Consider the following 24,297-nt stretch of genomic DNA (forward strand, 5'->3'; position numbering starts at 1 on the left):
GACATTTACCGAAGTGTTCAGCATGCTGTTACACACAGCCACACAATCTCCCTCCTCATCCTACGCTTCAACACACCAATGAAGAAAATTACTGATTGCACAGTCATTTGCCACCAACATCAGTTTCTGCAACAAAATATCAAGGGCAGAATTCCTTCATGCTAAATTAAATGATACCCAGTGCAGGTTTTATATAATAAAAGCAATTTAAAACAGTGATGGATCATTGCACTAACAGTACAATGAGCACCCACATACACTTACGTTGCAATTTCAAAAAGAAACTCCTTGTGTCTGGCAAAGGGAGTTCATTGCTATGACAACTGGTGTGCAATTCTAGGGATATTCCAGAATTCATGTCACATCAGGAGCATCTGATTAGTTATTCTGACAGAAAATATGAAATCATCATCACGATTATAAATATCTTAAAAAGAAGGTAAAAGACAAAAACAACAACCGGAGTAGCTCAAGAAGTCAGGCAGCAGCTGTGGAGGCAGAGGGACAGTCGAGGTTTCAGGTCCTTACAGCAGGGCAGGGCTGAGAGTGGAGAGGGGAGGTGGCCAGTACTAATCTGTGAACAGGAGAGGCAAGGTCAAAGCTAGCAATAGGTGGATTCAGGTAAGGAGGGGTTGTTGGGCAGATGAAGCCAAGTAGAAGATGGCGTGGAAACAGGAACAGAGTTAGTGGTGGAAACAAAGGTCTGCTGATTGGTACTGATATATTATTGTCACACGTACTGAGATAGAGTGAAAAGCGTGTCTTGCACACTGTTCATACAGGTCAAATCATTACACGGTGCATTAAGGTAGAACAAGGTAAAATATAATAATAAGGCAGAATAAAGGCAATAGCTACAGATAAAGTGCAATGCAGAGAAACAATATGATGCAAAAACACAAGGTCAAGAGTCTATCTTATCGCATAAGTGGTCCATTCAAGAGTTTGATTACAGTGGGGTAGAAGCTGTTTTGGAGCCTGGTGGTACATGCTTTCCAGCTTTTGTACCTGCTGCCCAGAAGGAGAAGGGAAAATGGCTAGGGTAGGTGGGACCTTTGATTATGCTTTACAGAGGCAGTGAGAAGTTCACAGAGGGGTGCTGGTTTCTGTGATGTGCAGAGCTGTCCAGATCTCTGGAGTTTCTTGTGCTCACAAGCAGAGCAGTTGCCATACAAAGCTGGTATGTATCTACATAGGATGTTTTCTATGGAGCATCCATAAAAAATGGTCTGATGCATATACCTCAGCCAGGGCTACCACAATTTCTTTTCTCTAACTTCCCACTGTGTTGTCACCTGGATCAGACCCTGGAGATTTATCTATCTTCATAAGCATTAAGATATCCAGTATCTCTTTTTCTCATTAACTATCTAAGGTTCCTGAGTTTTTATGTAAAAACAGAATTGTTCATTGAGGACTCCGCCTATCTCCTGTAGCTCCACAGAACTGTCCAGTTTGGTTGCTGATGGACTCGCTCTCTCGTTGCTCTTTGGCTGTTAGCCTCAGATTCTATCCACTATCACATAATGCATAGACCACCAGCTAACTTTGCTCATTCATGGGGTGTTGCATCAGTCACAAAGTTTGCAGTTATTGCCCATTGTCCTCAAACCAAGGACTAGCTCAGCTATTACCGAATCAACCATTTTAATACCATTTGATTTAGCAGAACAGCAGGGAAGGATTCTTCCAAATAGAAGACAATGGGAATCGGATAGAATCAGAATCCGAATGAGATTTAATATTACTGGCATATGTTGTGATACACAGTAATAATTTAAAAAAAATTACAATGATATATATAAAATTAAGCTAGGGTGAAAAGAGAGCAAAAAAGAATAAATAGTGAGGTAGGGTACATGCATTCATTGTCCATTCAGAAATCTAACGGTGGAGAGAGAGCACTCATATCCCATGGCCACTAACAGATAAGGTTTTTATATTCCAGATATATTTAAACAACCGTGCTGAGGTGGTGAGGTTTCAATTGCTGCCTTTAGATTATGAATCAAGGTGTCAGCCATTGGCGGGTTGCACGTTGTACAGTTCTACCTCTTCTTTCCTTCCGAATTCAAAGCAGCACTTCCTGTCCATGCCCGGGGAAAGGAACTGATCCCGGAGAACCACTTGGAGCGTGGATGCTCCGTCCTTACGCTGGGAGGGCTTTTTTCCCCACTCACCAGCCAGTTCAGCCAGAAGACTTTGGTGAGTTATTACTGCAAACACTTCAGCTGATGCAATACCGCTCACATTATTGCACAAGCCTACAAATGCTGAAGGAGATCTGGACTGGATCTGCTTTTCATCTGTCAGGAAGCCCTCTCCAGGATCCCAATTCTGCCCCACCTCCTGCTGGGGTGATCCTCTCTCAAACATTTCTCTTTTGGCTGTAATTCTATCAAGATGGGATGGGATGACCTTTCCCAGTTCTTCCCTCACCAGACACATGCCCAGGACAACTGCTGTCCTCACACCAAGCATGTTACACCAATGGCTAAAGATGGCACAGGCTGGAAATAGACGGACAACAATTCACCTTCAAAGCTCAAAATAAAATTTATTATCAGACTACATACACCTCATACAACCCTGAGATTTCTTTTTCTGTGGGCATACTTAGCAAATCTATAGAACACTAACTGTAAACAGGATCAGTGAACGACAAACCGTACAAATGCAGATATAAATAAATAACAAGCTAAAAGTTAAAAGATTCCTTAGATGTTTAGTTATCCCCTTTAGTTCAAGAGCCTGATGGTTGAGGGATAGTAACTGTTCAAGTCCTGAGGCTCTTGCGCCTTCTACCTGACAGCAGCAGCAAATGAATCTGCATCTCCTTTCGGCTAGATACGTTGACAGCTCCCGTACGCCATTCCCTCCTCTCAGGAGCTTGCTAAACAGTTAAACTTCAAAAGCTCATCATTGAAAGCTTTTGTTAAATAAATTAATTGAGAGAAGCTCAACTCTTCGGGGTCTAACATTTAACTGACATTCATTCTTTGGGATGCTCCTCTGTTTTTGCGGATATTTGTAAAGGTCAAGAATTTCAGGATGTATATTGTATACATTTCTCTCGTATTAAATGGACCTACTGAAATTTATTGAAACTCTTGAGAATCTCTGTACATTGGCTTTAAACCCAAGGACATTGTGCACTGAATTAAATTCGGCCTAAACGACCTACAGCTTCATTGTACAGCTTTCTGCATTCACTGCTTCACTGGCCAGTTATTGAACAAGTTCCAGGGAAATGCTTTTGCTGAATTAAATGTTAGATGATTTTGCAAAGGCATTGCAGGGCTGCAAGGGATTTGCAAAAACATCAAATCTGTGGTACACAATGATAACCCTCGGTGGTCAAGCTTACCCTCAGTAGAAAACTGAGATATTATTACAGAGCCTTGCACAGCATCAGTTCCAATCTAAGAATGGACCTTTCATGACTGTGTCTCATCTCCGACTGACCAGACTATTAAGGAAACATGTAGCCAGTTCACCTCCAATCCTACACGTTCTTTTCTGTTCATTAAATTTTTCAGTAAGTCCATTCAGATACCATTCACTGACACTTTACAGGAAAGCAAGAAATTATCAGGAGTAGGCTACTGGTCTGTTGTTTGATATGATCAAATACAGATGGTATTTCGTTCTTTCCATCTGTCTCGCTTTTTTGTCTTCCTCCAATCAGATAATAAGAGATATAATTTCCAGTAATTAGCCTTGCCTATTCCACATTATCAAGGTAGCTACTGGCAACAGAATTCAGCTGTTGTTTTTGGAACAGAGGGAAAATTAAAAGTAAAAATCACATACGAAGGGACAATTTCAACATGTGCATGGGGAAGGCAAGTGATAATATTCCAACCCCTGACAGTGTATTTGTCTCCACTTCCTTGCTCCAGTGCCAATATGATCTGGGGCAGAGAAGTGAAGTATGGAAGACTGCAAGATTACGTCCTACTCTGCAGACCAGAGAGCAAACCCTACGCTGACATTACAACATGTTACGGTGCCATTCTTTGAAAGTCAGAGGCACCATCTTTCTAAGATACAGTAATTGGAATTGGTTTATCATCATCACATGCACTGACGTACAGTGAAAAGCTTATCTCACATGTTGTTCATGCAGATCAAACACAGTGCATAGAATGACGAGATGTGTAACAGCCACAGAAAGAGCAGTTCAGACTGACAATGAAGTGTGAGAAAGTAACAAGGCAGCTTATGAGGTTAACAGTCCATCGTATTGTACAATTCAATACATTATACAGTGGGACAGATGGGAGACTGTCTGGGACGGGTGGAGTCTATGATTATACAGTGGGACAGATGGGAGACTGTCTGGGATGGGTGGAGTCTATGATTATACAGTGGGACAGATGGGAGACTGTCTGGGATGGGTGGAGTCTATGATTATGCAGTGGGACAGATGGGAGACTGTCTGGGATGGGTGCAGTCTATGATTATGCTGACTTTAAAGAGAGACTGTCTGGGATGGGTGGAGTCTATGATTATGCTGACTTTAAAGAGAGACTGTCTGGGATGGGTGGAGTCTATGATTATGCTGACTTTAAAGAGAGACTGTCTGGGATGGGTGGAGTCTATGATTATGCAGTGGGACAGATGGGAGACTGTCTGGGACGGGTGGAGTCTATGATTATGCAGTGGGACAGATGGGAGACTGTCTGGGACGGGTGGAGCCTATGTTTATACAGTGGGACAGATGGGAGACTGTCTGGGATGGGTGGAGTCTATGATTATACAGTGGGACAGATGGGAGACTGTCTGGGATAGGTGGAGTCTATGATTATGCAGTGGGACAGATGGGAGACTGTCTGGGATAGGTGGAGTCTATGATTATGCAGTGGGACAGATGGGAGACTGTCTGGGACGGGTGGAGTCTATGATTATACAGTGGGACAGATGGGAGACTGTCTGGGATGGGTGGAGTCTATGATTATGTTGACTTTAAAGTGAGACTGTCTGGGATGGGTGGAGTCTATGATTATGCAGTGGGACAGATGGGAGACTGTCTGGGATGGGTGGAGTCTATGATTATACAGTGGGACAGATGGGAGACTGTCTGGGATGGGTGGAGTCTATGATTATACAGTGGGACAGATGGGAGACTGTCTGGGATGGGTGGAGTCTATGATTATGCAGTGGGACAGATGGGAGACTGTCTGGGATGGGTGGAGTCTATGATTATACAGTGGGACAGATGGGAGACTGTCTGGGACGGGTGGAGTCTATGATTATACAGTGGGACAGATGGGAGACTGTCTGGGCGGGTGGAGTCTATGATTATACAGTGGGACAGATGGGAGACTGTCTGGGATGGGTGGAGTCTATGATTATGCTGACTTTAAAGTGAGACTGTCTGTGACGGGTGGAGTCTATGATTATGCAGTGGGACAGATGGGAGACTGTCTGGGATGGGTGAAGTCTATGATTATGCAGTGGGACAGATGGGAGACTGTCTGGGATGGGTGGAGTCTATGATTATACAGTGGGACAGATGAGAGACTGTCTGGGCGGGTGGAGTCTATGATTATGCAGTGGGACAGATGAGAGACTGTCTGGGCGGGTGGAGTCTATGATTATACAGTGGGACAGATGGGAGACTGTCTGGGACAATTGGAGTCTATGATTATGCAGTGGGACAGATGGGAGACTGTCTGGGACGGGTGGAGTCTATGATTATACAGTGGGACAGATGGGAGACTGTCTGGGACGGGTGGAGTCTATGATTATGCAGTGGGACAGATGGGAGACTGTCTGGGACAATTGGAGTCTATGATTATGCAGTGGGACAGAAGGGAGACTGTCTGGGATGGGTGGAGTCTATGATTATGCAGTGGGACAGATGGGAGACTGTCTGGGACGGGTGGAGTCTATGATTATACAGTGGGACAGATGGGAGACTGTCTGGGACGGGTGGAGACTATGATTATACAGTGGGACAGATGAGAGACTGTCTGGGCGGGTGGAGTCTATGATTATACAGTGGGACAGATGAGAGACTGTCTGGGATGGGTGGAGTCTATGATTATGCAGTGGGACAGATGGGAGACTGTCTGGGATGGGTGGAGTCTATGATTATGCAGTGGGACAGATGGGAGACTGTCTGGGACGGGTGGAGTCTATGATTATACAGTGGGACAGATGAGAGACTGTCTGGGCGGGTGGAGTCTATGATTATACAGTGGGACAGATGAGAGACTGTCTGGGATGGGTGGAGTCTATGATTATGCAGTGGGACAGATGGGAGACTGTCTGGGACAATTGGAGTCTATGATTATGCAGTGGGACAGATGGGAGACTGTCTGGGACGGGTGGAGTCTATGATTATGCAGTGGGACAGATGGGAGACTGTCTGGGACGGGTGGAGACTATGATTATACAGTGGGACAGATGAGAGACTGTCTGGGCGGGTGGAGTCTATGATTATGCTGACTTCACTGGTGCAGTGAAAACTCTCAGGAAGAATGGTTGAATTCTAACATGCACTGAGAGGAGTCCAGAACGCTCTGCGGTTTCTTACAGTCACGGGCTCAGCAGCTGCTATACCACGTTGTCAAACATCCAGATGGGACGTATTCTGTGTTGCTTTGATAAAAATCAGTAAGGGGTGATGAGGAAATGCCAATTTTTTTTATCCTCCTGAGGAAGTTGGTCTGCATTTGTGGCCATGATGTCTACATTGGTGAATTAGGAGAGGCTATTGCTGATGAGAACTCCTGACAACTTGAAGCTCTCTACCCTCAGCACATGATGATAGGAGGACACCCATCCCTCCACTCCCCTCTAAAGTCAAGGCATTAAAAGCAATGTTTTTGTTTGCTCTAATGAATGGATTTAACTTGAAGGACAAGTAGGAAACTTCAATTTATTTTCCACAATTCTAAACCTATAAATTAACAAGAAATGTGTCTAAGAAATGATACATTTTTCGATGTTCCTGAAGGTAATACATTTGTAAGTTAATCGTTTAGTATGAAAAACTCTAAATTGTTCATATGAAAATAGGTTCTAATTTATTCAATAATGATTTTATTGTCTTTTTCAATCCTAATAGAGGATTTAACTTAGTGACTCAAGAATCTATCCAGTCAAGGCTCTTAGCAACCAATTTAGAGTACCTTTCCAGATGCTTCTACACTTCTCTCCTTTGCCAGCTGCTAAGAAACAGTGTGAATCTTGCTTTATAATTGTAATTTGGTTCAGCAATTCCATATCTTATATACTGAGATAGCGGGATGTAGGATTTTGATGTACAGGTTTTATTCAGCATCACAGTAGACTTGCCATATTGCTGAAGACTGATAGAATACTTGGACCTGACCCACCACGCTTGGCATGATTACTCACACTGTTAACCTTTCTCAATTAGAGTAATACCAGCTCAATTAATAAAATAACACAACACAAAAGGCAGCCATTTGGACCCTGTGTCTGTGTTAGCTTTTAAAAGGGCCTTTCAGTAATCCCACTCTCCTCTTTCCTCAGCCATGAATATTTTCTGTTAATTAATGCAAAATTTCTACTTTGCATGCAACTTCATTAAATCATGACATTTAGTAATAATTCCGAACTTAAAAAGATTGGATATAGAACAAACACAGTTGGCTGTACAACATGGTACAGTGAAAAGTTATTCATTTTAACTAATTTAAGTTAGCATTATGAAGAATTATATAAATATGAAGAATTATTTACTCAGATGTTGATGTTCCATTTTCAGACAGTGCTTTCAAATCTGATTTGGAGTGCTGGATTACAAGTATTGCCTGTGTGTGACTGTGACTGATTGACTAAACCGTAGCTGAGATCAAGCAAGAGGTACCCACCAAGTTCAGTAAAGACAAGATGGTAAACCATTTGGGGGCAGTAAGAAATACTTCCTGCAAACAAATTTGCAGCATGTTTTAGGTCACAGTAATATAAACCAGCTTCTGAAAAAACAGCTCGGGGGAAGATGGTCTGAAATTGGAAACAACAATCTCCAGGTAACTGTTCAAAGGCAGGAATCAGTGCCCTTTGTTTCCTAGTATTTCAACAAGAAATTTTGGTTTTCTCTCCATTTCCAAACCAGAAAGTGTAATCACAAATTCAGCAAAACCTGTTCTGCAAATACTTTCTTTATCCTAACGATGGTCAGTGGAAACAACAGTCTCTCTGGTGGAACTCCAGGTGTGAAACGACAGAGTAACAGAGCTGCCACTGCACATCTCTAGCACTTCAATCCTGACTTTGGATGTCTGCATATTCTCCTTGTGACTGTGTGGGGCTCCCCTGTGGCTCTGGCTTTCTCCAGCATGCTGGATGGGAGGTTAATGAACCGCTGTCCCTGTGTAGGTGCATGGTAGAATCTGTGCAGTCAGTGGGAATGTGGGGGTGGGGGGGGGGGCGGGTACAGCAGATGAATGGAATCAGAATAGAAGATGGTGGAAAACGGATCATCATATCTCCTTAGACTCGTTGTATAGGAAGATACATTTCCATGCTACATGACTGACTCATCTCCATGATAATGAGCCCATTGATCCGGCTCTACCAATCGGAAAGATCAGGATCAGCTTCCTGAAGTATTCCCCCACCATTCAAAAAGTACAAAAATTTTTGTACTAACACCTGAGCCTTCCCACAGCACCCATCTCTAACACCCAAAACCCTTCCCACAGCACCCATCTCCAACACCCAAAACCCTTCCCACAGCACCCATCTCCAACACCCAAAACCCTTCCCACAGCACCCATCTCCAACACCCAAAACCCTTCCCACAGCACCCATCTCTAACACCCAAAACTCAGCACCCATCTCTAACACCCAAAACCCTTCCCACAGCACCCATCTCTAACACCCAAAACCCTTCCCACAGCACCCATCTCCAACACCCAAAACCCTTCCCACAGCACCCATCTCCTACACCCAAAACTCAGCACCCATCTCTAACACCCAAAACCCTTCCCACAGCACCCATCTCCAACACCCAAAACCCTTCCCACAGCACCCATCTCCAACACCCAAAACTCAGCACCCATCTCTAACACCCAAAACCCTTCCCACAGCACCCATCTCTAACACTCAAAACTCAGCACCCACCTCTAACTATGACACACAGAGGGGCATAATAAGTTCTGGCTGAGTGATCAGCACCCATCAACTGGCAACTAGAGGCTTCTGTGCAAACTCTCAGCCATTATTTGCCCAGGCTACTCTGACAGCAGCTCCCAAACAGGAAAGAAGAGCAGAATCATTAGTATGTGGCTCTTTCTTGGTGTGCTGAAATATGACATGATGTGTCTTGGTACTAAGCTGAATTTGTCTGAATTCTCATATTGTAAAAGATAAGACAGGTGGTAACTTGAAAGAAGATGGGATGTTTTCTACTCACAGTAGGAAACAATGCATATCCAATCTTGACATCAAGCAATGGCTAACACGAGAGGGCACAATTTTAAGGTGCTTGGATGTAGGTACAGAGGAGATGCCAGGGGCAAGTTTTTTTTATGCAGAGAGTGGTGAGTGTGTGGAATGGGCTGCTGGCGATGGTAGTGGAGGCAGATACAATAGAGTCTTTTAAGAGACTCCTGGACAGGTACATGGAGCTTAGAAAAATAGAGGGCTACAGGTAACCCTAGGAAATTTCTAAAGCAAGTACATGTTTGGCACAGCATTGTGGGCCAAAGGGCCTGTATTGTGCTGTAGGTTTTCTATGTTTTATGTTTCTATGAGAACACCATTACCTGCAGATTACCGTCCAGCTCACATATCACATCACTTGGAAATATCTTACCTGTCCTCCATCCCAATGGCACATGATTTACTTGAACACGGCACTTGAAGGACACAGCCTCAGAAGCAGCAAGGATGGGCAATATGCACTCCTCTCACAACATAAACAGACCAAACCAAAGTGAGTGTTAAATACATGTATTTGACAGGTATGATGTTGTGGGCATCGCAGAGTCATAGTTGAACGCACATCACAGCTGGAAGCTTAACATCAAAGTATATGCATTGTGTCAAAAGATCAGGCAGGTGGACAGAGGTGGTGTGTGGGCTTTGATGACAATAAAGAAATCAGATGATTAGAAAGAAGGGGCATATAGAACTGTGCAAAAGTTAGGTGCTTAGGACTTTTGCACAGTGCTGTAGGATCAGCAGATGTAGAATACTTATAGGCAGAGTTAATAAACTGCAAGGTCAAAAAGCCCTGATATACAGGCCTCTGACGAACAGCCAGGATGTGGGTTACGAACTACAAAGGGAGATAGAAAAGGCATGTCAAAATGGCAATGTTACGACCGTCATGGGGATTTCAATATGCAGGTAAATTGAGAAAATCAGGTTGGTCCTGGATCCCAAGAGAGGGAATTTGTAGAATGGCTATGAGATGGTTTTTTTAGAGAAGCATGTGGTTGAGCCCATAAGGGCAATTCTGGATTGCATAGCTGTTGTGCAATGAAGCAGATTTAATTGGGATGCTTAAGGAAAAGGATCCCTTAAGGAGGCAGGAATCATGATGTGATAGGATTAATATTACAGTGGAGTAGAGGTAACTAGAGGCATGAGAGAAAGCTGATTGAAAGGGACAGTAGCAGGGATGACAGCACATCAGCAATGGCTGGAGTTTCTAGGACTAATTCAAAAGATGCAGGATTGCCTCATCCCAAAGAAGCAGAATTCTAACGGGAGGACGAAGCAATTGTGGCTGAAATAGAGTATAAAAGCAAAAGACAGGGCATATAATATAGCAAAAAAGTGACTGGAAAGTTAGGGGATTGGGAAGCTTTTAAAAACCAACAGAACCAACTAAAAAGCAATAACTACTTTGCATTAGTCTTCACTGTTGAATACATTAGCAGCACACTAGACATTCAAGAGTGTCAGTGGTGAGAAGTAACTGTAGTCACCATTACTAAAGAGAAGGCTATTAGGAAGCAGAAATGCCTTAATGTAGATAAATCACCTGGACCAGATGGAGTACACCCCAGGGTTCTGAAAGAGATAGCTGAAGAGATTGAGGAGGCATTAGTACCGTAGTTAACTTTCAAGAACACTTGATTCTGGAAGGCTGGAAAATTACTAATATCATTCAATGCTGTAAGAGGAGAGAGAGGCAAATGGCAGGAAATTGTAGTCAAGTTAGCCAAACTTCAGTGGTTGGTATCATGTTAGAATCCATTATTAAGGATGAGCTTTTGAGTTACTAAGAGCACATGATAAAATAGGCTAAAGTCAGCATTGTTTCCTTCAGGGGAAATCTCACCTGACAAATCTGTTGGAATTCTTTGAGAAAATATTAGGCAGGAAAGATAAGGAGAGTAAATGGATGTTATTTACTTGGATTTTCAGAAGGTTAGAAACACAGAAAACCTCCAGCACAATACAGGCCCTTTGGCCACAAAGCTGTGTCGAACAATGTCCTTAGCTGAGAAATTACCCATAACTCTCTGAGTTTCATATACCTGACCAGGAGTCTCATAAAAGACCCTATCATATCCGCCTCCACCACCGTTGCCAGCAGCCCATTCCACACAATCACCTAAAAACTTACCCCTGACATCTCCTCTGTACCTACTTCCAAGCACGTTAAAGCTGTGTCCTCTCTCTGCTAGCCATTTCGGCCCTGGGAAAAAGCCTCTGACTATCCACATGATCAATGCCTCTCATCATCTTATACACCTCTATCAGGTCATCTCTCATCCTCCGTCGCTCCAAGGAGAAAAGGCCAAATTAACTCAACCTATTCTCATAAGGCATGTTTTCCCCAATCCAGGCAACATCCTTGTAAATCTCCTCTGCACCCTTTCTATGGTTTCCACATCCTTCCTGTAGTGAGGCGACCAGAGCTGAGCACAGTACTCCAAGTGGTGTCTGACCAGGGTCCTATATAGGAACCTCTCGGCTCCTAAACTCAATCCCACGATTGATGAAGACTCTGCTTTCTTAACCAGATTCAACCTGCGCAGCAGCCTTGAGTGTCCTATGGACTTGGACCCCAAGATCCCTCTGATCCTCCACACTGCCAAGAGTCTTACCATTAATACTATATTCTGCCATCATATTTACCATATAACCATATAACAATCACAGCACGGAAACAGGCCATTCCGGCCCTCCTAGTCCGTGCCGAACTCTTAATCTCACCTAGTCCCACCTACCCGCACTCAGCCCATAACCCTCCACTCCTTTCCTATCCATATACCTATCCAATTTTACCTTAAATGACACAACTGAACTGGCCTCTACTACTTCTACAGGAAGCTCATTCCACACAGCTATCACTCTCTGAGTAAAGAAATACCCCCTCGTGTTTCCCTTAAACTTTTGCCCCCTAACTCTCAAATCATGTCCTCTCGTTTGAATCTCCCCTACTCTCAATGGAAACAGCCTATTCACGTCAACTCTATCTATCCCTCTCAACATTTTAAATACCTCGATCAAATCCCCCCTCAACCTTCTACGCTCCAATGAATAGAGACCTAACTTGTTCAACCTTTCTCTGTAACTTAAGTGCTGAAACCCAGGTAACATCCTAGTAAATCGTCTCTGCACTCTCTCTAATTTATTGATATCTTTCCTATAATTCGGTGACCAGAACTGTACACATATTTGACCTACAAAAATGAACCACTTCACACTTACCTGTGTTGAACTCCATCTGCCACTTCTCAGCCCAGTTTTGCATCCTATCAATGTCTTGCAGTAACCTCTGACAGCTCTCCACACTATCCATAACACCTCCAACCTTTGTGTCATCAGCAGACTTACTAACCCATCCCTCCACTTCCTCATTCAAGTCATTTATAAAAATTATGAAGAGTAAGGGTCCCAGAACAGATCCCTGAGGCACCCCACTGGTGACCGATCTCCATGCAGAATATGACCCGTCTACAACCACTCTTTGCCTTCTGTGGGCAAGCCAGTTCTGGATCCACAAAGCAATATCCCCTTGGATCCCATACCTCCTTACTTTCTCAATAAGCCTTGCATGGGGTACCTTATCAAATGCCTTGCTGAAATCCATATACACTACATCTACTGCTCTTCCTTCATCAATGTGTTTAGTCACATCCCCAAAAAAATTCAAAAAGTCTCTATGGCACGGCCTGCATTTGACAAAGCCATGCTGACTATTCCTAATCATATTACGCCTCTCCAAATGTTCAGAAATCCTGCCTCTCAGGATCTTCTCCATCAGCTTACCAAACACTGAGGTATGACTCACTGGTCTATAATTTCCTGGGCTATCTCTACTCCCTTTCTTGAATAAAGGAACAACATTCACAACCCTCCAATCCTCCGGAACCTCTCCCGTCCCCATTGATGATGCAAAGGTCATCGCCAGAGGCTCAGCAATCTCCTCCCTCACCTCCCACAGTAGCCTGGGGTACATCTCGTCCAGTCCTGGTGACTTATCCAACAAAATGGCTTTCAAAATGGAGATGCACATGAGGCTGTTAAACAAGCCATGGTATTGCAGAAAAGATACAAGCATAGACAGAAGATTGGCGGAGTAGTAGAGGGCAAAGAGTGGTAATAAGGGGGTCTTATCTATCTGGTTGGCTGCTGGTAATTAGATTGTTGCATTGGGGTTGGTTTGGGTCTGCTATTTTTCACATTATACGTTAATGATCTGGAAGCTGGAATTAATGGCTTTATGGCCAGGTTTGCAGATGAGACAAAGGTAGGTGCAGGGGAAGGCAATACTGAGGTAGCAGGGAGTCTGCAAAAGAACTTGGACAATGGAGTAACAGATTGAATACTACGTAGGCAAGGTTTTGGTCATGCACTTCAGGAATAAAAGCATTGACTATTTTCTAAACTGGGAGCAAATTCAGAAATCAGAGGTGCAAAGGAGGCCCTCATGCAAGATACCCTAAAGAATGAGCTGGTAGTAAGGATGACAAATGCAACAATATTAGCAGCCATTTCAAAAGGACCAGAATATTAAAGCAGGGAAGCAATGCTGATTACGGGAATTTAATGCTAACCCAAGGCATTGCTCAGACAACATTTGGAGTACTGTGAGCTGTTTTGGGCTCCATATTTAAGAAAGGATGACCTGGCATTGGAGAGGGTCCAAACGAGTTTATAAGGATAATCACGGGGATGGAAGAGTTAGCATGTGAGCCTTTGATGTTGCTCAGACAGTATTCACTGAAGCTTAGAAGAATGAAGGGGGAGGGGGGATCTCATTCAAATTTACTGAGTAATGAAAAGCCTAGATAGACACTCCCGACCCCTCTGTACCCTCCCGACCCCTCTGTACCCTCCCGACCCCTCTGTACCCTCCCGACCGCTCTACTCCCCGTACCCTCCCGACCGCTCAACTCCCTGTACCCTCCCGACCCCTCTACTCCCCGTACCCTCCTGACCGCTCAACTCCCCGTACCCTCCCGACCCCTCTGTGCCCTCCCGACCACTCTGCTCCCGTACCCTCCCAACCACTCTACTCCCCGTACCCTCCCGACCACTCTACTCCCCGTACACTCCCGACCCCTCTGTACCCTCCCGACCCCTCTGTACCCTCCTGACCCCTCTGTACCCTCCCGACCCCTCTGTACCCTCCCGAGCACTCTGCTCCTCGTACCCTCCCGACCACTCTACTCCCCATACCCTCCCGACCCCTCTGTACCCTCCCAACCCCTCTGTACCCTCCCGAGCACTCTGTACCCTCCCGACCCCTCTGTACCCTCCCGACCCCTCTGTACCCTCCCGAGCACTCTGCTCCTCGTACCCTCCCGACCGCTCTACTCCCCGTACCCTCCCAACCCCTCTGTACCCTCCTGACCGCTCTACTCCCCATACCCTCCCAACCCCTCTGAACCCTCCCGACCCCTCTGTACCCTCCCGACCCCTCTGCTCCTCGTACCCTCCTGACCACTCTGCTCCTCGTACCCTCCCGACCACTCTGTACCCTCCCGACCCCTCTGTACCCTCCCGACCCCTCTGCTCCTCGTACCCTCCCGACCACTCTGTACCCTCCCGACCCCTCTGCTCCTCACACCCTCCCGACCACTCTGTACCCTCCCGACCACTCTGTACCCTCCCGACCCCTCTGTACCCTCCCGACCACTCTGCTCCTTGTACCCTCCCGACCACTCTGTACCCTCTCGACCCCTCTGTACCCTCCCGACCCCTCTGTACCCTCCCGACCACTCTGTACCCTCCCGACCCCTCTGCTCCTCGTACCCTCCCGACCCCTCTGTACCCTCCTGACCGCTCTACTCCCCGTACCCTCCTGACCACTCTGTACCCTCCCGACCGCTCTACTCCCCGTACGCTCCTGACCCCTCTGTACCCTCCCGACCACTCTGTACCCTCCCGACCCCTCTGTACCCTCCTGACCCCTCTGTACCCTCCTGACCGCTCTACTCCCCGTACCCTCCCGACCCCTCTGTACCCTCCCGACCACTCTGTACCCTCCCGACCACTCTACTCCCCGTACCCTCCCGACCCCTCTGTACCCTCCCGACCACTCTGTACCCTCCCGACCCCTCTGCTCCTCGTACCCTCCCGACCCCTCTGTACCCTCCTGACCGCTCTACTCCCCGTACCCTCCTGACCACTCTGTACCCTCCCAACCGCTCTACTCCCCGTACGCTCCTGACCCCTCTGTACCCTCCCGACCACTCTGTACCCTCCCGACCCCTCTGTACCCTCCTGACCCCTCTGTACCCTCCTGACCGCTCTACTCCCCGTACCCTCCCGACCCCTCTGTACCCTCCCGACCACTCTGTACCCTCCCGACCACTCTACTCCCCGTACCCTCCCGACCCCTCTGTACCCTCCTGACCGCTCTACTCCCCATACCCTCCCGACCCCTCTGTACCCTCCCGACCACTCTGCTCCTCGTACCCTCCCAACCCCTCTATACCCTCCCGACCACTCTGCTCCTCGTACCCTCCCGACCCCTCTGTACCCTCCTGACCACTCTGTACCCTCCCGACCACTCTGCTCCTCATACCCTCCCGACCACTCTGTAACCTCCTGACCCCCCTGTACCCTCCCGACCCCTCTGTACCCTCCCGACCCCTCTGTACCCTCCCGACCACTCTGCTCCTCGTACCCTCCCGACCACTCTGTACCCTCCTGACCCCTCTGTACCCTCCCGACCCCTCTGTACCCTCCCGACCACTCTGTACCCTCCCGACCACTCTGCTCGTACCCTCCCGACCCCTCTACTCCCCGTACCCTCCCGACCCCTCTGTACCCTCCTGACCGCTCTACTCCCCGTACCCTCCCGACCACTCTGTACCCTCCCGACCCCTCTGTACCCTCCCGACCGCTCTGTACCCTCCCGACCCCTCTGTACCCTCCCGACCACTCTGCTCCTCGTACCCTCCCGACCACTCTGTACCCTCCCGACCCCTCTGTACCCTCCTGACCCCTCTACTCCCCATACCCTCCTGACCCCTCTGTACCCTCCCGACCACTCTGTACCCTCCCGACCGCTCTACTCCCGTACCCTCCCGACCCCTCTACTCCCCGTACCCTCCTGACCACTCTGTACCCTCCCGACTGCTCTACTCCCCGTACCCTCCCGACCCCTCTGTACCCTCCCGACCCCTCTATTCCCCGTACCCTCCCGACCCCTCTGTACCCTCCCAACCGCTCTACTCCCCGTACGCTCCCGACCCCTCTGTGTCCCGTACCCTCCTAACCCCTCTGCTCCCTGTACATTCCCAACCCCACTGCTCCCTGTACATTCCCAACCCCTCTACTCCCTGTACATTCCCAACCCCTCTACTCCCTGTACATTCCCAACCCCTCTACTCCCTGTACATTCCCAACCCCTCTACTCCCTGTACATTCCCAACCCCTCTACTCCCTGTACATTCCCAACCCCTCTACTCCCTGTACATTCCCAACCCCTCTACTCCCTGTACATTCCCAACCCCTCTACTCCCTGTACATTCCCAACCCCTCTACTCCCTTTACATTCCCAACCCCTCTACTCCCTGTACATTCCCAACCCCTCTACTCCCTGTACATTCCCAACCCCTCTACTCCCTGTACATTCCCAACCCCTCTACTCCCTGTACATTCCCAACCCCTCTACTCCCTGTACATTCCCAACCCCTCTACTCCCTGTACATTCCCAACCCCTCTACTCCCTGTACATTCCCAACCCCTCTACTCCCTGTACATTCCCAACCCCTCTACTCCCTGTACATTCCCAACCCCTCTACTCCCTGTACATTCCCAACCCCACTGCTCCCTCTACATTCCCAACCCCACTGCTCCCTGTACATTCCCAACCCCTCTACTCCCTGTACATTCCCAACCCCTCTACTCCCTGTGCATTCCCAACCCCACTGCTCCCTGTACATTCCCAACCCCACTGCTCCCTGTACATTCCCAACCCCACTGCTCCCTGAACGCTCCTGACTGTGAGGCCAGATTCTGCTCTGACTCTATCTACAAGCTTGCAGAATAATCCACTGTAGTGGGCCATATCACAAATAATGGTGGGTCTGATTTCAGGAAGGAGACAAAAAGCTTATGACATGGTGTCATGATAACAACCTTTCCCCTCAAAATCACAAAACAAAATAGCTGGTCATTGACTTCAGGAAGTGTTGTGCGGGGGCGTGGGGGAGAGACAGTGCACATGGTCCTGTCTACATCAATGGTGCTGAGGTTGAGAGCATCAAGTTGCTAGGACTGAACATCAACAATAGCTGGCCCTGGTCCAACCAGGCAGACGTCATGACCATGAAAGCTCACCACGCCTCACCTAAAGAAATCTGGCATATTCCCATTGGCCCTTACCAATTATTTTCGAAGCACCATAGACAGAACCCTATCGGGATGCATGGCCAATACCCTGCACACTGCCACAGGAACCTACAGAGAGTTCAGTACATTATGGAAGTCATCCTCCCCCCCCCCCCCCCCCCCCCAAGGACACAATAAAGCAGTCAACATAACCAAAGACCCTACCCACCCTAAACGCTGTCTGTTCTCTCCTCTCCCATCAGGCAGAAGAAACAACAGCCTGCAACTGTGTTTGCAGGGGAGTAGAGTGGTCGGGAGGGTACAGAGGGGTCGGGAGGGTACAGAGCGGTCGGGAGGGTACGGGGAGTAGAGGGGTCGAGAGTGTACGGTGAGCAGAAAGGTCGGGAGCAAGCACCACCATGCTCAGTGAGTTTCAGCCCTGCTGCTATTAAATGGTTTCCTCATTCTACAAGATGTCCTCTTGACTTACAGTCTATCTCATTCTGTCCTTGCACCTTAGTTTACCTGCACTACGTTTTTCTGCAGCTGTTACTCTTTATTCTGTATTACTTTAGTGCTTTACCCTGCTCTGCCTTGACGCACTGTGTAATCACTTGATCAGTATCCAGTAGGCAAGTTTTTCACAGCACCTCAGTAGATGATATAGTAATAACCAAATTCCTATTCCATACCGACATCTGAGAATAGTTTCGATTCCGTGATGAGAGTGAACTAGCTCTTTCTCATTTCCTGATCAATTGAAAGATCAAGATAGATTTTTAAAAATTAGAAGCCCATTCTATTCAATCACACAAGTTCAAAATCTATTCCTAAGGCTCTCATGGAATACATTCTTAACCAGTACCACCCGAAATCTGAACATCCGCACAATTACATCTTTTTAGCTTTTTTTAATCTTATTGTTTTTTTCGTGCTGCATCAGACCCAGAGTAACAATTATTTTGTTCTTCTTTACACTTGTGTACTGTACTAGAAATGACATTAAACAATCTTGATCCTTTATCCTGAACTTGCATCTTCTTACCTCAGTCAGTCTTGGCCTCCGTGCTCAAGGTTGTAAAAGAAGTGATTATAGAGCAGGTTTTTCTTTCTTTCCCAAATACTATTCATCAGAGCTGACTGTGGACTTCAGCAAGAGTAAGTCAAGGGGAAACACACCAATCCTCACGGAGGGATCGAAGGTGAAGAGAGCAAGCAATTTCAGGTTCCTGGGTGGCAATATCTCTGGGAATCTAACCAACATATCGATGCAGCCTTAAAGAAAGCACGACGGCAGCTATATTTCATTAGGAGTTGGAGGAGATGTGGTGTGTCACCTGAAATACTAGAACATTTCTACAGATGTACCATAGAGAGCATCTGACTAGTTGCCTCACCGTCTGGTATGGGGGGGGGGGGGGGGGAGTGTAGAGGCTACTCTACAGGATCAAAGTAAGCTGCAGCTCCATCATGGGTACTAGCCTCCATGGCATCCAAGCTATCTTCAACAAGTGGAGCCTCAAAAAGGAGGCATCCATCATTAAGGTCTCCCACCACACAGGACATGCCTTCTCATTGCTACCATCAGGAAGGAGGTATGGGAGGCTGAAGGCACATTCACAAACAGCTTCTACCCATGGCCTCCTCCACTGTCGTGATGAGGCCACACTTAGTTTGGAGAAATAACACCTTATACTCCATCTGGAGAGCCCCCAACCTGCTGGCATGAGAATCCATTTCTTGAACTTCCAGTAATGCCACCTCCCCCTTCACTATTACCCATCCCTTTTCCCTCTCTCATTTTATCTCCTTGCCCCACCCCATTGCTTCCCTCTGGTGCTCCTCCCCCTCTTCTTTCTTCCATGGCCTTTTGTCCTCTTCTATCAAACTCCCCCTTCTCCAGCCCTGTATCTCTTTTACCAATCAACTTCCCAGCTTCTTACTTCATCCCTCCCCTCTCAGTTTCACCTGTCACCTTGTGTTTCTCTCTCCCTCCCCACCTTTTAAATCTACTCCTCAGCATTTTTTCTCCAGTCCTGCTAAAGGGTTTTGGCCCAAAACATTGACTGTTCTCTTTACCACAGGTGCTGCCTGGCCTGCTGAGATCCCCCAGCATTTTGTGTGTGACAGCTTCTTCCCCTCTGACGTCTGATTTCTGAATGGACATTGAACCTCACTACTGTTGTTTATTTCTGTTTTTGCACTACTTACTTAATTTACTATTTAACACACATATGTATACACTTACTGTAATTGACAGTTATTTTCTATATTTATCATGTGTTGTATTGAACTGCAGCCGCTAGGTTAACAAATTTCACAAGATATGCTGGTGATATTAAACCTGATTCTGATTCTTGACAATTCATTCATCTCATTACACAGCTGATTGTGAGAATTCTGTACACTGGGGTTTTCAACACTCAATGTGGAAACACGATGCACTTCAGCTTCAGTTTCAGTAACTCACTAAAATGCTAAGCTTTTCCAGTTTGGCAATAAGGTTTTACAACTACTGATAACCACCTGGGAAGTAAAACCTATTAGTGGCTCCCATAGCTAGCTGTAGTCTCAGAATCTCTTTTTAGCAGTGCATAAACTAGGTTGGGCTTGAGTGGTGACACCTGGCCTAAAATGACAACAAAAACCTTTGCCAATTTACCAAGTCCAAAAGTCAATGCTCAAAGTTAATGTAGGAAATGAGGTGGATAATTAGTGCACAGCAAGCTCTCATGAAAATGACACATGTTTGGCAACGTTAATTGATCCTTTTTAACCAGAACTACTGTGCTCCTCTTTAAAAATAGCAGCAAGTGAACTTTATTTTCACTTCTACCTGAGAGAGCAAACAGCTTTAACCTTTCATATCTCATCTGAAGAATAATATGTCAATGAAGAACTTTCCCACATCAGCTTAGATTTTGTTGCCAAAATCCCATAAGGGCAACCTTCAAACATTATGTCTTAGAGGTGGAGATGCTGCTGCAACAAACAAGATGCAGGAAGAACTAAACAAGTCTGGCAGTAGCTGTGGAGGGAAATGTAGAGCGGAGCTGCAGATGCCAAGTGAACTACAGCTGACGTACACAGTGACCTACTAAAATTCAGGCATGTAAACAGTCACGAGTTCCAGGAAACAATAAACATGTACTTCACTGCTTCCTCAGATAACAGAGGGAATAAAAGAGATTTCATAAACACTTTCAAGACTAATCTCCTCATGTGGCATTTAATTACAGTTCAAAGAAGAGGGCAAACAACTTACTCTTTTTTAAGATTTGTGTATACTCTATAATCAGATATTCCTTTGATGGATTTGTTGCTTTAATCAATTTTAATTTGTTTCAATAAATGCCTTCTCAGAAGAACAAACTGAGATGTGAAGTGGGTGAATGCTACTAACTGAATGTAGTTGTGATAAATGGATATCCATATTCCTGCAGCTGGTCTGCCATCTGCAAACAGTTTGTCTATTCTCCCAGTGACCAGACACATTTCCCCCCATCCCAAAGAGGTGAGTAGCAGTGGGTAATTGGCTGGTGTCAATGGTTGTGGGTGACACAGGAGAACATAAGGAGCATTAAATAATGGAATTAGTGCCCATGGGTTGGACTCAGTTTGTTATGGCATCAATTCATCCAAATTGTAGCAAAGATCAAAGAACAGCAGCAAATACTCCTAAATATAAATTGCCTCTTAACCATGATTCTAATCAAAGTTTGAAAGAGGACTTTTTTCTAGATAAAAGAGTGGGTTAACACTTTCTGTTTCTGACCATCAATATCAAACATTCTAATCTAAACAATTGTTTATAGCAAAGCTACCACAACTCAAACCACATGAAGGATCCTCCTTAATGCACCAGTGCAAATGTAAAGCATCACACACAAAATGCTCAACAGGCCAGGCAGCATCTGTGGAAATGAATAAACAGTCAACATTTCCAGCCCAGTCCCTTCCTCAGTAGAAAACGTTGCCTGCTGTACCGGCACAACAGCTGTTTTATATTAGTCTCTGGCGCACAGTGCAACTCAGTCTGATAGATTTTGTGGGTCCACTGGAGCCAGGGAAGCAGAGATGAACACCAGTGCACAAGCATTCCAACAGGCCCCCATCAACGTGAGTCACTATGCCGCCGGATCCAATATGCACATGACAAACAGGTACGATTTTGAGGAATAGTGTTGACAATGTCATAAAGATAAAACATTTTTGTCCTTCAGTTCATTTGCTTGGAAGTTATCATCTACACTGATCATAAAATAATCCGAGGAGGACTGAATGAGGATTGGTTCAGCCCAAGTTAGTACATTACTGAAAACGCACGCTTGTAAAATATTAGTTGATATTCACGGCAGGCGAGAGGAACATGCAGCCAGCACAAGGATGAACGCCTGTGTCTCATTCACAAATAAGGAAGGGAACACATTCAGCGCACGCTTCCACAGCTTCAGGTCATTCTCCGATGGTCCCACTCTGCAGCCGGCCACAGAATATTGAGGGGGGGGGGGGGTGCAAGTGTCAGCCGTGCCCCTTTCAGGAAGATGCGGGCAAATGTGCAACTGCAGGATACTGAATCACCGGCGAGCTTTCTTGACAAGAGGGTGGGGTGGGCGAGGCAGGGGTACCGGCTGGAATCTCCGGAGAGTCTGTCATTCAGCATCAGGTCAACTGTGTATTGACCAGCAGCCCGGGGCTGGAAGTGACCTCTGGCAAAGCTGATGCGGTAGCCCAGCGCTGTCGCCGCCCTCACCTGAACCGCCACGGTTCCAGCTGGGACTGCCTGCCCCAATCCAGCACGTCTCTCTCCCCATCAGCCGCCGCACCGGCCGCTTCTCATTCCCCGTTCTGCACTGCGCTACGCACCGTCCGGCGTGAATCCTTGCATCGGGAGGACACGCCAACCATCAGCTTGTGTGTCGGCTTCTGCTCTAAATCTTACAGTAAGGGAATTAAGGTCATTAACATATGCGAGCGCTATCAGAAATGCAGTTGGATTTCTCGGTGCACGTACAGGTGACTCTACCCAAACCGTATGCAACAAAACAACCTCATCCTACCTCTCCAAAGGCTGACAGTTCCTCAGATGATCCACTCGCCCAGAGCGGGCTGAATGAAAGCCTCACTGCCCGGGAACGAGCACAGGGCACGTGACGAAGATGGATTTGTATGCTCGCCTGTCTTCACATGCAGATGTGGACTGAAGTTGCCTGCACTTTCCTCCGGGCTCAGATCCCGTTTGCCAGTTCCAGATGTGACTGAGCACCTGCTTCAGCGGCGCGGCGACACGACCAATCAATGCTGGACCACAGGTCGCAGCTGCGCCTGTTCCAACCAATCAAAATGGGCGATCGAACAATTGGTCGTTGCTGGAATAGCCTGTCGGCTATTGGTCGAGATAAAAGCAAGCACGTACGTGGTTGGTTGATTTAAGAACCTCTGGCTTGACGAGGGAAAAGGGTGAAATATTGTTACGATGACTGGGGATCCAAAATACTTTGGTTCCGTTCCTTTATACAGTTTGAGACCAGCATGCAGTTGAATTACTCGTGAGAAGGTGCTGATAAGCCATTGCGCCGACCCCCTGCGGTCCTAGTGAACGTGCTCCCACAAATGGGAGTTTCAGGATTTAGACACAGAAGGACCTGCAAAACATTTCTAAATCAGCATGGTGTGCGTCTTGAACAACACCATGCATTCTGTGTTGTTCCCATTTGTCTGCTGTCCGTGTCCCTCGCTGAGAAATGTTGGGAGATTACCTAAATTAGTAACTGGTACAAACTCACCTGGATTATTGCTGATATCCTGGCATAGTGCCACGTGTCTGGCATATCCTAAAATCTCTTCACCCTTTTAGTAATGAAAAATGCTTCAATGCCAGTTTTGAATGAACTCAACCAAGGAGTCTTTATAGAGCTTCGAGGGTAGACAATTCCAAAGGTTCACGCACCCTGCATGAAGAGGTTTATTCACATCACAATCCCACACAGCACACCGTTAATTTTGAGCCTGTGCCCATGGTTCCAGACTCAACAGCCTGGACAAACTTCTGGCGGCGTCCATGAAAAAAAAACATGCTGAAAATCTGAAATAAAAACAGGAAACCTGAGTTCCTCCAGTATTTTCAGAATCAGGGTTATTATCACCAGAATGTGTCATGAAATTTGTTAAATTAGCAGCAGCAGTTCAATGCAATACATAATATAGAATGATAATAAATAAATTACAGTATACATATATTGAATAGATATTAAATCATACAAAAAGCAGAAATAATACATATTAAAAAAGTGAGGTAGTGTTCATGGGTTCAATGTCCATTTAGGAGTCGGATGCCCTGGGTGCTGGAGGACCTTAAGATGAAGATGTCCTGGGTAATTTGTAGGCTAGTACCCAAGATGGAGCTGACTGAATTGACAACCCTCTACAGCTTCTTTTGGTCAGTCCTGTGCAGTAGGACAGGAATTTACTCAAAAGTTAAGGTTGTTGCAACCACAACCTGGCACTTCCGTGCAGGTTGCTTTGGATTTCCACCATCGGCAGATTTTCCATGATTGTGAAAAA

General features: G+C 46.5%; 1 protein-coding gene across 1 annotated transcript in view; it reads right to left on the reverse strand.

Annotated features, from left to right (window-relative positions):
- LOC140714004 (rab effector MyRIP-like) overlaps positions 1 to 22,979 on the reverse strand; it is a 706,896-nt gene extending 683,917 nt beyond the window's left edge. Inside the window, exon 1 of the mRNA XM_073024678.1 lies at positions 22,794 to 22,979. The gene's annotated coding sequence lies outside the window, so the exon portion shown is untranslated. The remainder of the gene's footprint in view (positions 1 to 22,793) is intronic.
- Positions 22,980 to 24,297: the final 1,318 nt, after the last annotated feature.

The sequence above is a fragment of the Hemitrygon akajei genome, chromosome 20 (assembly GCF_048418815.1).
Source record: "Hemitrygon akajei chromosome 20, sHemAka1.3, whole genome shotgun sequence".
In the NCBI taxonomy this organism is placed as follows: Eukaryota; Metazoa; Chordata; class Chondrichthyes; order Myliobatiformes; family Dasyatidae; genus Hemitrygon; species Hemitrygon akajei.